The sequence below is a fragment of the Phaseolus vulgaris genome, chromosome 3 (assembly GCF_051622355.1).
Source record: "Phaseolus vulgaris cultivar YP4 chromosome 3, ASM5162235v1, whole genome shotgun sequence".
NCBI lineage: Eukaryota > Viridiplantae > Streptophyta > Magnoliopsida > Fabales > Fabaceae > Phaseolus > Phaseolus vulgaris.
In genome coordinates, this window is record NC_143500.1 from 8,758,507 (window position 1) to 8,772,655 (window position 14,149).

The window sequence follows — 14,149 nt, forward strand, 5'->3', positions numbered from 1 at the left end:
TCTAGAATATAAGAGTTTTCAACTCTTCTTGTGTTTCTTTGAGGCAGAAAAACTGTCGTTAATAAATTTTGTATTTGAGGCTGAAGATGATGTTTAAGTTCATGCATGTAACATCTTAGGGAGTGGGTACTCTTTTAATAATGGTTTGATGGAAATGATTGCATGTAATATAAGAATTTGGTACATGATGTTTTAGAGTTATTTTTAGTTGATTTGTGAAAATTGAAGTAGATGAATTGAATTTTACGTCGGTGAAATTGAATTTAAATTTTGTTATATAAATTATGCATGTACAACCTTTTAAAGTTGGTTGGTGATTATTTTGACAATGTATGAAAATGAATTGAATTTTAAGTCGATGAAATTGAATCTAAAATTTGTTAATTATGCATGTACAACCTTATAAAGTTGGTAATTATTTTAACAAGTGAATATTTTTGTTTGATGGAATATTGGGTGCATGTCCTAAAATGAGTTTTGAGTCTTGACAAACTAGCAAGTTTAGTTGAAATGAGATATGTACTTAGTGTAGTAAGTATTGAAAGTTGGTTTGATTGTTGGATGAGAATTTGAAATAAATGGATTGGAAACATGAAAATGGAGTTATTTAGGGTTGATCAACCCTTTTTTTAACTTGTCAATATTATTAAAGTTGATATAATATGTTTTAGCTAAATTTTGGTAAGATTGTTAGTTGTTGAAAAGAGTTTTTAGTTGTTAGATTTCGATTTAAGAAAGATATTCTTGTTTAAGAGAAAATGAGACAAAGAGTTAGATCTTGTCTTTATTTTTTCTCACTTAAGTGAGATCTTCTCATCCAAGTCAAAATGGAATAGAGAGTAAGTCCATATTTTTTGTTTGATTTTCGCTAGCACGAGTTTATCGCTTAAACAACACCTTATTACTACAAATTCAATGTTTTACTTGTTGGTTTGATAAATGATTGAGTTATTATTGTTATGTAAGTGGTGATACAATGTAAATGATTGTGAATGATATATTTTTGTGTACGGTGAATTATTTAAGATCACAAATTTGGGTGTTAGTCTTTAATAGGACATGCTTACTATAAGTTTTTCTAAAGACATTAATAAACATTCCTTAGAGAATATTATTTTGTTTTATATAGATCCATGTGTGATCTATTATTGTGTCTCTTTGATGAATAATTTGTGTGGAAATATATTAACTAGGAAGATGTTGTTATAATGAGTTTGCATAAGGTTCTTTTATTTGTTAGATAATATTATATAGGTATTAGTTAAGGGTAGTACAACCTTTATAATGTCATATTTATATCCTTGTTGTACATTATATATTCTAGCTTCTATTCTTGCTAATATTAGGAATCATGTTCCTCTTTTTTTTTCACGTATTCTTAAATTGTATCCCATCTATATATGTTATGACTTTTGATGGCTCTTAAATGCCATTAGCAGGCCTTATATTCGTCTCCACATATATTGTGTCCATTTTAGGTGTTTATTATAACTTTAAATATTGTCTCAGTTGGTCAATTTTGTGACTGTAGTTACTCTGTTTTGTTTTTCTCCACTAATTTTTATGTGCATGATCCTTAATCCGCGAAGCTGATCGGGACAAGTTGTAGACATAGAAACTTTATATGTTAGATGAGTTAAAGGTTCTAGTTGTTGGGACCTAATTTATTATATTTTCATTATAATTTCACATCATCTAGTTTCTATTTATGGCATTAACTCAATAGATATATTTTTTCCTCTAGGTTAAACTACTTAGTCTCCACTAGGTTTTAGGCAAGTTACAAACCAGTTGTGATTGTACACTTGCCAAATGTACTGCTTTATCTTTTACCAAGAGTGATTCCACCTCGCATGCACGTTTTGACTTGGTTCATTTTGATGTATGGGGTTCATTACTTGTTCCTATCAAGGTGGATCCAGCTATTATATTTCATTTATCAGTGGTTATATTCTTTATTGTTCGGTTTATCTTATGAAACATCATTCCAACTTTTTTTTATGTATATCATATGTTTCTTACTATGCTTAAAACTCAAGATAATGTTGTTATTAAATGTTTTTTTTTATATGATTTAGGTAGTGAGTACACTTCTAATAAATTTTGTGAATTACTTTCATTGATAACATTCTTCATTGGACTCTTGTACTAACACTCCTCAACACAATGAAGTTGATGAAAGAAAACATCGCCACATTCTTTATACTACTTGTTCTCTTTTATATTGTTCTTTAGTTCCCAATGAATTTTATTGTGAAGCTATTTTTATTGTTGTCCATGTTATTAACCAAATTTAATCTATTGTTATCTCAAGTATGTCTCCCTTTCAAAAAGTTGTATAATTGTGTTACTCATTATTATTTTTTGAATTTTTTCATTCTACTTGTTTTGTACTTCATCCACAAGTAAAACATACTAAATTGTTCTCTCCCTTCATGTGTTTTTGTTGGTTATGGGGATGATCAAAATGGTCATCATTGATATGGTCCTACCAATCACAAACTCTATACTTCTCATCATGTTGTTTTTCTTGAGCACATCTCATTCTATTCGCTCTCTTTTAACTCCCACAATCTTGCACAGTCTAATGTTATTTTTATATTGATTCTCTTTCCAAAAAATGTTGATAATGTAAATAATCCTAAAATTGAGAATTGCATCGATGTTATTGATACTACTACGACTTAGGATGTCCTCACGACTTCCTAAGCACGTCATGCGATTGTTGATCCTTCATCTCCTCGTTATCCTCCATATGTTCATAGGTCCACCCAATCACCAAATTTTATTTATTCTCTTTATTCTTCTTCCTTTGATTGCTTACTGATCACAATTCATATTTTTTCTAAGTCTTCTTCCTATCAATAGGTTGTCCTTGATCCACTTTGGCAACAAAATATATAAGAGAAAATTTCTGCATATTATAAGACAACTACTTGGGACTCATTATCTATTCCTCCAAGAAACAAGTTATTGTCTCTTGGTGGATCTATAAAATTAAAACAAAGTCATATGAGTCTATTAAGCATTACAAAGTTCATTTAGTCGCTAAAAGATTCTCTCAAGAATATGGTCTTGATTATGTAGAAACTTTTATCTTGACTGTTAACTATCATGCATACTCTTATTGTGTTGTGTTGTTTCTTAGTGGGATATTTTTAGATGAATGTTTTCTTGTTAATAGTGTAAATTACATTAATTATAACATTCAATAGTTTTAATTAAATAATTTATTCTCATATTAAAAGTTGTCATCATTTAAGTAAAGTTAAAAAAGTTATACTAATCTATAATTATTTTGAAAAGCCTATTTATATTCATTAAAATTGGCATAATATATAATTCTCAAAATATAAAAAATATGAACTAATGATCTCATTTTATTAATTTTTCTAAAATATAGCATACAATTACAATTAAGATAGTAGATAATTATAATTCAATAATTGTATTGGTAGGGTCGGAATGACCGAGTTCATGACTCGGCACCCGGTGCGTGCTAACCAAAACCACAAAGACCATTACGCCTAAATAGGATTAATGAGCCTAATTAGCGATCAAACACTAGGTAATGCATTCCTAAGCATGACCCAACTCCCTAATCTGGTCCAATAATAGAGGGCCCATGATAATAATATAAATAGGTACAGATTCCAAGAATCAGGTACGTCACTTCACAATATTAATAGCGTTGAGTGTCGAATACCGAATTCTCTCTTAAGCATCAGAGTGCCTTTTGCAGGTATCATCCGAGTCTGGGGATCGTGAGGCCAAGAGGGAGAGTAACGGAGGAGAGATGGACCCATTAGGAGAAGGAGGAAGGAAGTGTAGACCAACTGATCAAAATATGATATGAATCATTCTCTTAGTTCCAACATCGTTCGAGAACAATAATCAAATTGTAAAAGATTACATATTACATAGAGTTATTGAAAATATCATTATTAATGTAAATTTACATAAGTATAATATACACAAATAAATAAATATAAAATTAAAAAAACTTATCGAAATAACTACTAGAAAATCTTATAACATTAGTAGTCTTAAACCCCCGAAGGAACTACAAAAGAAAAAAAAATTATGTTAGAAAGGAGAGAGAGAGAGAGAAAATTAGATGAGCATAAAAGGGAAGAGGGAATGTAAGTGGGAAAACAAACTGAAGTGCTGGATTAAAAAAATAAAGAAGAAATGAAGAAACAAAATAAAAATAAGTAAAAATATATTGATGAAGTAGCTTACATTACCAATCACCATTAAAGTATGCTACACATAAGATAAATTATAGGCACTAGGTTAAGTGAATTTTGTACTTTTTCTAATGAACTAAATCTGGTGTATACTGATAGATTGGTGGCATTTTTTATTTTCATTAAATTTTGAAGTTGGTTGCATAGGAAACGAAGAGTGAATGAGCCAATGGAAACAAGAGACATAATAGGAAATTCCCTTTGTGCAAAGGAGTACACACTCCTCCCTCACTCTTAAGATTTTTTGGGAAAACAAATAAATCATGGCCTACTATTTGTCTGCTACTGCTAATTAGAAGGTTGAGCATTTGTCATCAACATCTTTGTTTTTCCAAATTTAGCTGCAGAATATATCAGATGGAATGTGTTGTCTACAAGATATGATGAATGCTTGTGACAAAGCAACCTATTGATGATAGGGCTGCAGCTTTTGACACCTACAAATGCATCCAAAAACCCTGAACAAATGGCCCCAACCTCATAAATTTCCTGCAGAAAGATAATACAGCTTGTTGTATCTAAACATATCTCCATAGTATTACTCATAAGTTCAATTTGGATTAATGATTCTATTCAAAAGGAAAAATAATACATAGCTCAAAAAACTTATTTTAATCTAAACAAAAAGTGATCTATTTGATCTAGTTAGTTCTTCTACAAGAGTAGATTAAAACCATTATCAAAACTAAGTCATAATCAAGCAATGTAGAAACTTATCTGTACAAAACATGCAAACAACTTTTTCTGTCTTGTTTTCTTCCATATGATTCAGTGGACATCCCTCAGCTAACATGAAAGATATGCTTTTGTGAGAGAGGAATATAAAATAGGCCACGCTTGTCTTGAGGTACTGTAAACTCTTTGTTTTCTTAGGGATTTGTAAGTTTGAGGTTTTGTAAATTGAAAGCTATAATTTAGAGAAGAGACTTTATAAAAAATAAAGATTAGTGAGATTTCAATGGAGATTAATCCACAGTTGATGTTCCTTAACACTAATATAATTATGAGAAAATAAGAAGAAACAGTTATATATATCTAGATGCAAAGCTAACACTGTCATCACATGGCATGGCATCATTGTCAGCTTGCTCTGGTGAATAGAGTTAGATAATACTAACCAATACATAGTGTCAGGTGCAGTCTGACCTTCAAAACAATAACAATAATAATGTTTCATGGTTTTTTATTATAATTATTGGTGTTTGTCCTAAACCAGTGTGGTTGTTTTGTTTTGTTTTGCTGGTGCCTGGTTGTACCCTCTTACACATCCCACCACTGTGCAGAGGAATTTTGTTGGATGGTATTGCATGGCATATCTGCATCTTCATTTCATCCTACAAATTAATCATAATCCTAATGATGTCACAACTGCAATCAGAGGCTGAAATTAATGAAGGAATGTGTTGGTGGCACCACAAATTTAACCAACTTCATTTATCATATTATAACTGAATATTTGAATTGAATCAATTTGTTGTCGGGTAAAATCTTAGCTCCCAGAAATGCTTAGATTATGTTCAAACCATTATTCAAAGCCTGGATGGTATATGAAAATGTTTTCATGTTATATATCATATATGATCATGTTGGTGTTCATATAACATGATCATATAATCATGGTTTGAACTGCCAGTTCAATCACAATATCAAGATGTTTGAGATCTTTGCAAGTGCAATTTTGGCTACCAGCATTTATCTCCAACATAAAAGATCCAAAAGAAACTATAATTATACCTTCAATTTAAATTGTTTGTTAAAATGCATTTAGAGTTTTTGTATGAAAACAAAAATCAATGTATAACTAAATGTAAGAACCACTTTTTTTCAGTTTAGAGAATAAAGTTACAATTAAATGTAGGAAAAAATGACTTTTAAACACAACTATAAATAATAGATTTAAAATGTTTTTTCATTCTTTATTTATTATCAAATTCTATTTTTCTAGAAATATAAATTCTATATAACTTTAGTTTCTCGATGGACAATTTACCATTTTTCATTTAGATCTAGGGATGATAATGCGAGTTGGTCCGTTCTGCATAGGCTCATCTCGTATTTGGCCCGCAAAATGTGGGTCGGGTTGGTCTGTCCTGTATAGAATATGCGGACTAATTTTACTAGCATGTCCCGCATAAGGGTTGGCCCGCGAGCCAACCTGCATAAAAAATACTTTTTTAAAAAAAATTAATAAAACAAATAAAATAAATTTTGAATAAATTTAATTCTTTTTTTTATTTAGATGCATTAGGTAAATGGTCTCACAATACTATTCTCATGACACATGCGTAATAAGATGTGAGTAAAATTTTCAGAATGTGAAATATGAGGCTGCATGAAGAAAATATGGGGGTACAAAATTTTTTTTTTTAACTTTTAAGTTATGCAGGTCAGCCCGCCCTATCCCGCACTTAGCCTGTGTGGACTGAGGGTTATGTGAGGCGGACCTACTCAAGCCAGGAGGTTGAAATAGTTAGCCTATCCCGTGTTTCTCTCAGCGGGCAGCGGGTCGGCCGCACACTCTGTCCCGCTTTACCATCCCTAGATCACATATTTGAGGAGATGGTCCATAATAAATTAAGTTGTACTAGTTAAAATTTTAATCTAAATAAGCTTTCCATTTACCATATAGTTGGTTTTTATTTTTGTTGCTCTTTTTTTTATATGATAATGTTATACTCATTTTATGTGAATCAATTGACAAACAATATCTTCTTATATATGAATAAGTATAAAGTGTTTATTAGTTGAAGTTTTTGAAAGACTATCATAATTTTTTTTAAGAATAGTGTGTATAATGGGAGATTTTTATTATTTTCAAGATTTCTTAAGCATCAAGCTAACCTTCATACAAGGAAAATAACTTATAATTATGATTTTTTTTATATATTGGAAATTTATTGACTATTGTGAATTTGGATTGGTACTTTTAAAAATTATAATATTGGAATTGATGGTGTTATTATTGATCTCTTTTATCTTATTTTTGACTTACTTTCAGTGTCATAATTTGATTGACATATTATATATGCAAGCTAGAGTGGAAAAAATGTTTATAGTGATGTTTAAAATGTATTAGACAAGTTAGAATTTGAATGTTTTGATGGTGTAATTCTCCCATGACTTTATTATTTTTTGAAGGTGCAACTGGTTTCAGAATGGAAGGGGATTGAATGGAGCATGAACTTAATTTGCAAATTAACAAACAAACAAATTCAGTGTTTAAAAGCGTATAAAGTAAAGAGAAGTAGACACAAATTTATATTGGTTCAGCCTACAACTTGGGTTATGTCCAATCCCTTAAGTAAATCACTTAAGAGTTTTTCACTAAACGAGTTTTAACACCTCTCTATGACAAGTATTCTTACACCTTTCCAAGTACAACGAGTTTTAACACCTCTCTAGGAACGAGTATTCAATACCTCTCCAGGCACACGAGTTTTAACACCTCTCCATGACAAGTATTCTTACACCTCTCAAAGTACAACATGTTTTAACACCTCTCCAGGAATGGGTATTCAACAACTCTCTAGGCACACGAGTTTTAACACCTCTTCATGAATGAGTATTCAACATATCTCTAACACACAAGTTTTAGCACCTCTCCAAGAATGAGTATTCAACACCTCTCCAGCAAACCATTTATAATCTCTCCCTAAGATTAAGACTTCTCAAAGATATGAGAAAACACTCTTTACATAGAGAACAATGGAAACACAAAATATACTTCACAAAGTGTTGGATTTACAAAGGTTTAGCACACAACACAACTCACTAAATGCTCTATAAAGCAGCACAATCTTTACAAGGCACAACTCTTTCACACATGATTATATTTCTTTCAATTTAATTTTCTGCATTTCGTAGGTCTGTATATTTTTAGAGATCCCACATCGACTAGAGATTAAAGCCTTTCATTGTATATAAGTGAGTGCAAACCTCAACCTCATGAACCAGTTTTATGGGGTTGAGTTAGGTTTAAAGTCCACTTTGTAATATGGTATTAGAGTCATTTCGAGTCTATCCTAATGAGTGTTTGTGTTGGGCCTATTGTGTCACTTGCTATCGGACCACCCATAATATATAGTCCCATGCACGAGTTGGCAGTCTCGGCGTGAGGGGGGTGTTGGAGATCCCACATCGACTAGAGATTAGAGCCTTTCATTGTATATAAGTGGGTGCAAACCTCAACCTGATGAGTCGGTTTTATGGGGTTGAGTTAGGCTTAAAGTCCACTTTGTAATATATATGATTCTTCATCTTCAAGGTCCTCATCTTCAGATTTAAACATTGAGACATAGATTTTAACTTGGATATATTTTCACAATATATTTTTTGAAAAAATCTTTAATGTAGTGAATATGTGTGCCTCTATTTTTGAAATCTTTGCAATAATAAATTTTTCATTTTGAAAACTTTCTAATACAATCTCAAATTAAACTTAATCCTTAAGGCATAATTGTACTTGAAATAGTTCTTAATCAATATAGAAAGTGCATTTCATTCGTAAATCATTAAGAAACTTAATATTTGGAGTTTTTGATATACCCTATTTTACGTTCACAACTATGAAAACTTTCCAAACTCATTCCATCAATTATCTATTTTCAAACTTTGTTTTATATGAACGAAGGTCACCAAATAAGGTTAAGAAACGTTAATGCATTGTCAAAAGTCTTAGAATGTAAAATTCAAGTTAGACACTCCCTAATATGTAAGATTGTCTAACGTGTAGAAGACGAAATGATCATATTTCATGTACAAGTTCCAAAGACCATCTAGTGTGTCTATGAGCATTGTATCGACAAACTTTTCCATTTAGAGACTGTCTGATGAGATTTTCTGGCACGTCCATGCACTGTGAGACTGTCTAGTGCGTCTATTTATAATTGGACTATTTAATTGGTCAGCATTTTCTAGTTTGACTATTCTTTCATTAACACAAAAACGTTCAGAGATTTTCTAATGAGTTTAACACTGAGAGACTGTCTAAGAGTTTTAACATTGCAAGACTGTCTAACAGGTTTTACCTTAATAGACCGTCTGACATGTCTTTAACTTGTTCTGCGCATTAGTGAGCTTTGTTGAAATACTTAACACATCTTATAATGTTTGCTATTATTAAAACTCATAGAATCTTGTATCACGAGACTATCTAATGAGTGGTAAACCATCTAATGGTTACTAGACCATTTAGTGTCATAACATTTTTTGGTTTCCTGCATATATCACTTAAGAGTCGAACGATACTTGAGTAATAGCAATCATGGCATAGACAAAACATTGCTATGAAATTGTTACTCCTACTGCTCAAGTGACAATGCTCATAATTCAAGCTATAACATGTAGTTTAAGTCATAGAGATGCCAAAATAATTATTTCTTCTTTGAAATTCCATTTGCTTAAGTAATAGACGATCACTGAAGCGATGAAGACTTAGTAACTTGAGATAGTTTTTGGAAGTTTGTAACTCGAGCAAAGAAGTCACATAGCTCAAACAATGATTTAGTGTTTGAGCGAGGGAGAATCAATGTTAATTATCTTCAAAAGTTGGGTGCATTAGGATGCTCAAACGAAGAAGAGACAAAATCACTATTCTCTCTCCTAAAGATATATCACTCAAATATTATGATAATGCTCAACAATAAATATATCTTATCAGTGGAGCGTCAATTTACCAATTAAGCAAGAGAGAATGAGTATTGATTATCTCTCTTTTGAAGCTTTCTTCATTCAAACGATCGTGAGTTCAACAAAAAATAATATATTATTAGTCCATACCTTTAATAATGAAATTTCATTAAAAAAATATTAAAAATTATGTTAAATTTTATCACTAAACTAGTATACTTTTGAAAATTTTACCTTAAACTTTTAAAATAATTTAATTATTAATTTTTCAAAACATTTTTTACTCTAGAATGATTTATTAACTGCTTGCAATCATTTAAGATATATTTGTTATGTAAAAAAATACTTTGGTAAAATCTCAATATCATAACTATTATTAATTATTTATATTATTTAAAAATAATTTTTTAATTTCTCTATATATTTTTCTTATTTTATCCTACTATATAGTGTTGTTGTTTATATTATTTAGTTTACCCCAGTCGTCAATCTATTAAAAATATAAGCTAGATAATTGTAAGCATAAATGTACTAAAAAAAAAATCAAGGTCTTAATTAGTTTCATAGAATAAAATATAGATAAATGAAACAAATAATTTAATATTTAAGACTAATATTATATCATTATTTCTTATTAATAAACATAGAATATTTTAACTTAATTTATTGATCACATTACCACAGCTTCATTTTTTTTTTCACCTTATTAATTGGTCATGCTATTACATCCTTAATAAATTGACATTTAATTGACGAAAAAGTAAAATGGATATACTTTTGAAATTCATATGAAAAATTTCCAAATTGAAAAGTTTAGTAACAAAATACATTGTATACAAAATTAAAAATTCAATAGTAAAATTTTCAAAAATGCAAAAATCAAGTATAAAATTTGTAATTTAAAATATATTATAGAATCATCATAATTTCACATTGGTTATCATGTTATTAGAAATTTGACAATCAATTTACAAAAAAGTAAAATGTGTAGGATTCTGAATTTCACGTGCTTTCATATTGGTGACGTGATCATATTATTAAAATTTTGACATTCAATTTATGAAAATATAAAATATGTATATTTTTTGACATTTCAGATGATAAAGTTCAAAAAGAAATTTTACAAAAATATAAAAACTTACTGGAAAAAAAATATGACATTGTTCCCATAAAATAAAATAAAATAAAAATACCGACAAACTTCAATTATTTGTTTTCACAAACACAACCTGGCATGTCGTATATATACAGCATAGAAAAGTTGTGCTTTCAGTTCCCAATGATGTTGGTTTTTGTTAAAGAATTCATCACGTTATTTGATACCTTCATTATTATAATAACTTCATGCAAGTAGTGTTTCTTTAAATACGCACGATAGTATTTATAAGCGAGTTGTAAAATAGAAACACTATTTACCGAGGAAAAATAAATCAAAACAACCATTTAAATGATTTCTATTTTCAATGAGAATATACATACATTGCATAAATACTTTAATAAGTGAATTATATGGGTTTGGAATGATTCCTTAATTAAGGAGATTATATCATTGAATCTTGGTAATTGATCAATTGAATATATTTAATGATGGACATTTTAATATTTTAGAATTATATTTCTCTTGAAAAGTACTACGAAGTTCAACCTATAAAGTTTTTCAAGATATCTTGAAAATGTGAACATCAATTATTCATATCTCTTTATGAAGAAATATTTTGTTCTTTCTCTATGTAAAGGAAATTTGTGAGGAAAATAAGAGTAAACAAGTGAGAAGAACAACATAGAGAGTAAATGAGAGAATTCACATTTACATAGTGGTGAGATTAGAAATCTTAGTGAGAGGATAAAGAGACATTATATCTCATCATTGTTGTGTGAGATTAAGTGTTACATTCATTGAGTGAGAGAAATAAATATCATAATCTTACTTTCATAGTGAAGACATTTCCTAGACTAGGTCATGTGAGTTTTTACTTCTCAAGTTGGGGAGGTTTTTTCACTTTAAAAATTATCGGTGTCATTATTCTATTTTGTTCTATTTTCTTTTGTTTGGTTATTACTTCGACAAGTGCCCATTTTGTATGTACACAAAGGAGAGAGAATTAGTTCTGATTTTTCCAACAGTGGTATCTGATTTTCCCAACAGTGGTATAGCTTGATTCTGATACAAAATGGAAGGAGTCTTTACTAATGGAGGCATGTTCAAGATCATAAAAGACAATTATTCCTATTGGAAGTCCATGATGGAGGATCACTTATATTTTAAGGATATGACGAACCCATTTCTGGCAAAGACAAACCAGAAGGTAAGAATGACAAAGATTGAGAACTTTTGAATTGAAAAGTTGTTTCAATTTCGAAAATATATTAATAAAAGTTTGTTTGAGCAATGTGTCCACATACATATAGGCTTGAGTTGTGGTAAAAAATTAAATCTATGACTCAAAAGAAAACTCTAAGAAATAAAGCATCTCTTGTCAGAAGACTGGTGAAACTTGACTATACAGATGGTCAAAGTATGATGGAGCACTTAAATTCATTTGAGGGTCTTGTAAATCAATTGACAAAGATAAATATGAAGATTGATGTTGAGTTGCAGGCATTTTTGTTATTCAGTTCTTTGCCTGAAAGTTGGGACACACTGGTGGTCTCGCTCAACAACTCGGTTCCAAATGAGAAGATCTCAATGGACATTGTTTCATACAATACTTTGACCCTCACAGAGTAAGAGAAACAAATATTGTAATCATACTTTCATAGTGGAGACATTTTCTGGATTAGGTCCATAGGTTTTTACTTAGGATGTTTTTACACGCTAAAAATTATTGATGTCATTATTCTATTTTGTTATATTTTTTTTATCTGTTTATTACTTTCGTAAGTGCCAGTTATGTATCTAGAGAGGAAATTGGTTCTGATTTTTTTAAACATGTAACATAATAAATCATATTATTAAACCCTTTAATATGATAATCATTTCATGGGGCTTAAATAATTGAGGTTAAATTATAAGTTTGATTTCCTTTAATTTTTTAATGTGATTTTACAATTATACTTTTCTAAATTTTAAGAAAGTTGTAATTTTAGTCTACTTTTTAATTTTGAATATGTTTTATTTCTTTTCTACTAGATTAATTCAACTCTAAACCTAGTATATTCATTTAACGCACCATAACAAATAATTAAATAAAATATGAAAAAGAAAAGATAGAATCGTGTATAAAATTGAGAATTGGATCAAAATTATAAATTTTGTAAAATTTAATAATTAAAAAAATAAGAGATAAGGGACGAAATCCATAATTAATAAATTTTTTTTGTAAGGAATTATTAGGGAGAAACTAATTGGCTGTTAAATGAGAGATCGTTTTAAGTTAGAACCAATGCCATTTTTCATTTTCAATAACAGAAAAATACTGTTTCCAAAATGTTAAGAATCTTATTCGCATAATGAATTGCTTTTTCTTTTCTAAAATTATTCTAACATAAACAAACAATTTAACTCTTTTTTTGCCATCATTGTGTTCAGTAGTATTTCTATTTTACATGGAGATAATTTGCATTCATAGATTTCTTAATATACTAACATTCTATAGCACAGATACGGATACGGACACTTGCACGACATGGGTACGGATACGAAGATATATTTAATCTCTAAAATGTAGGATACGGGGACACAGATCTATATATTATATAATTTTGAATTATATAAATTGAAAATAAATATTTATGTGCAAAAGTATGTTCCAGATTCTTTTGGGAGCAGGAAGATATTTTTCATGACTGGTTCAAAAGAATTTGTTCTTATTTTTATAATCATAATAAAAATTTATACAATAAATTTGAGTTTTTAGAAAGTTATTGTATTTATACCTTTTAAAATTGTGTTAGAATCGTGCTAGAATTTTCAAAAATCCAACAAATATTTTTTTGAATTAAACACTTCACCGATAAGTATCCTACGAGTGTCAACACGGATACGTGTGTTCGACACGGATACGCCATTTAAGAAGAAGTGTCCGAGCCTCATTAAATAAAAATTAATTTTAGAGACAAAAAATAATTAGATTTTAGATACTATTTTAGACACCAAAAAAATTATTGGTATCTAAATTAGATTTTATTATTGATAAATAATTTATAAATTGATATCTAATTAACTACCAAAATTTTAACTACCAACTTTAGAATATAAATAATTAGTAACTAAAATTTTGGTAGCTAATTAGATACTAATTTAGAAATCATTTATCAATAATAAAAAATAA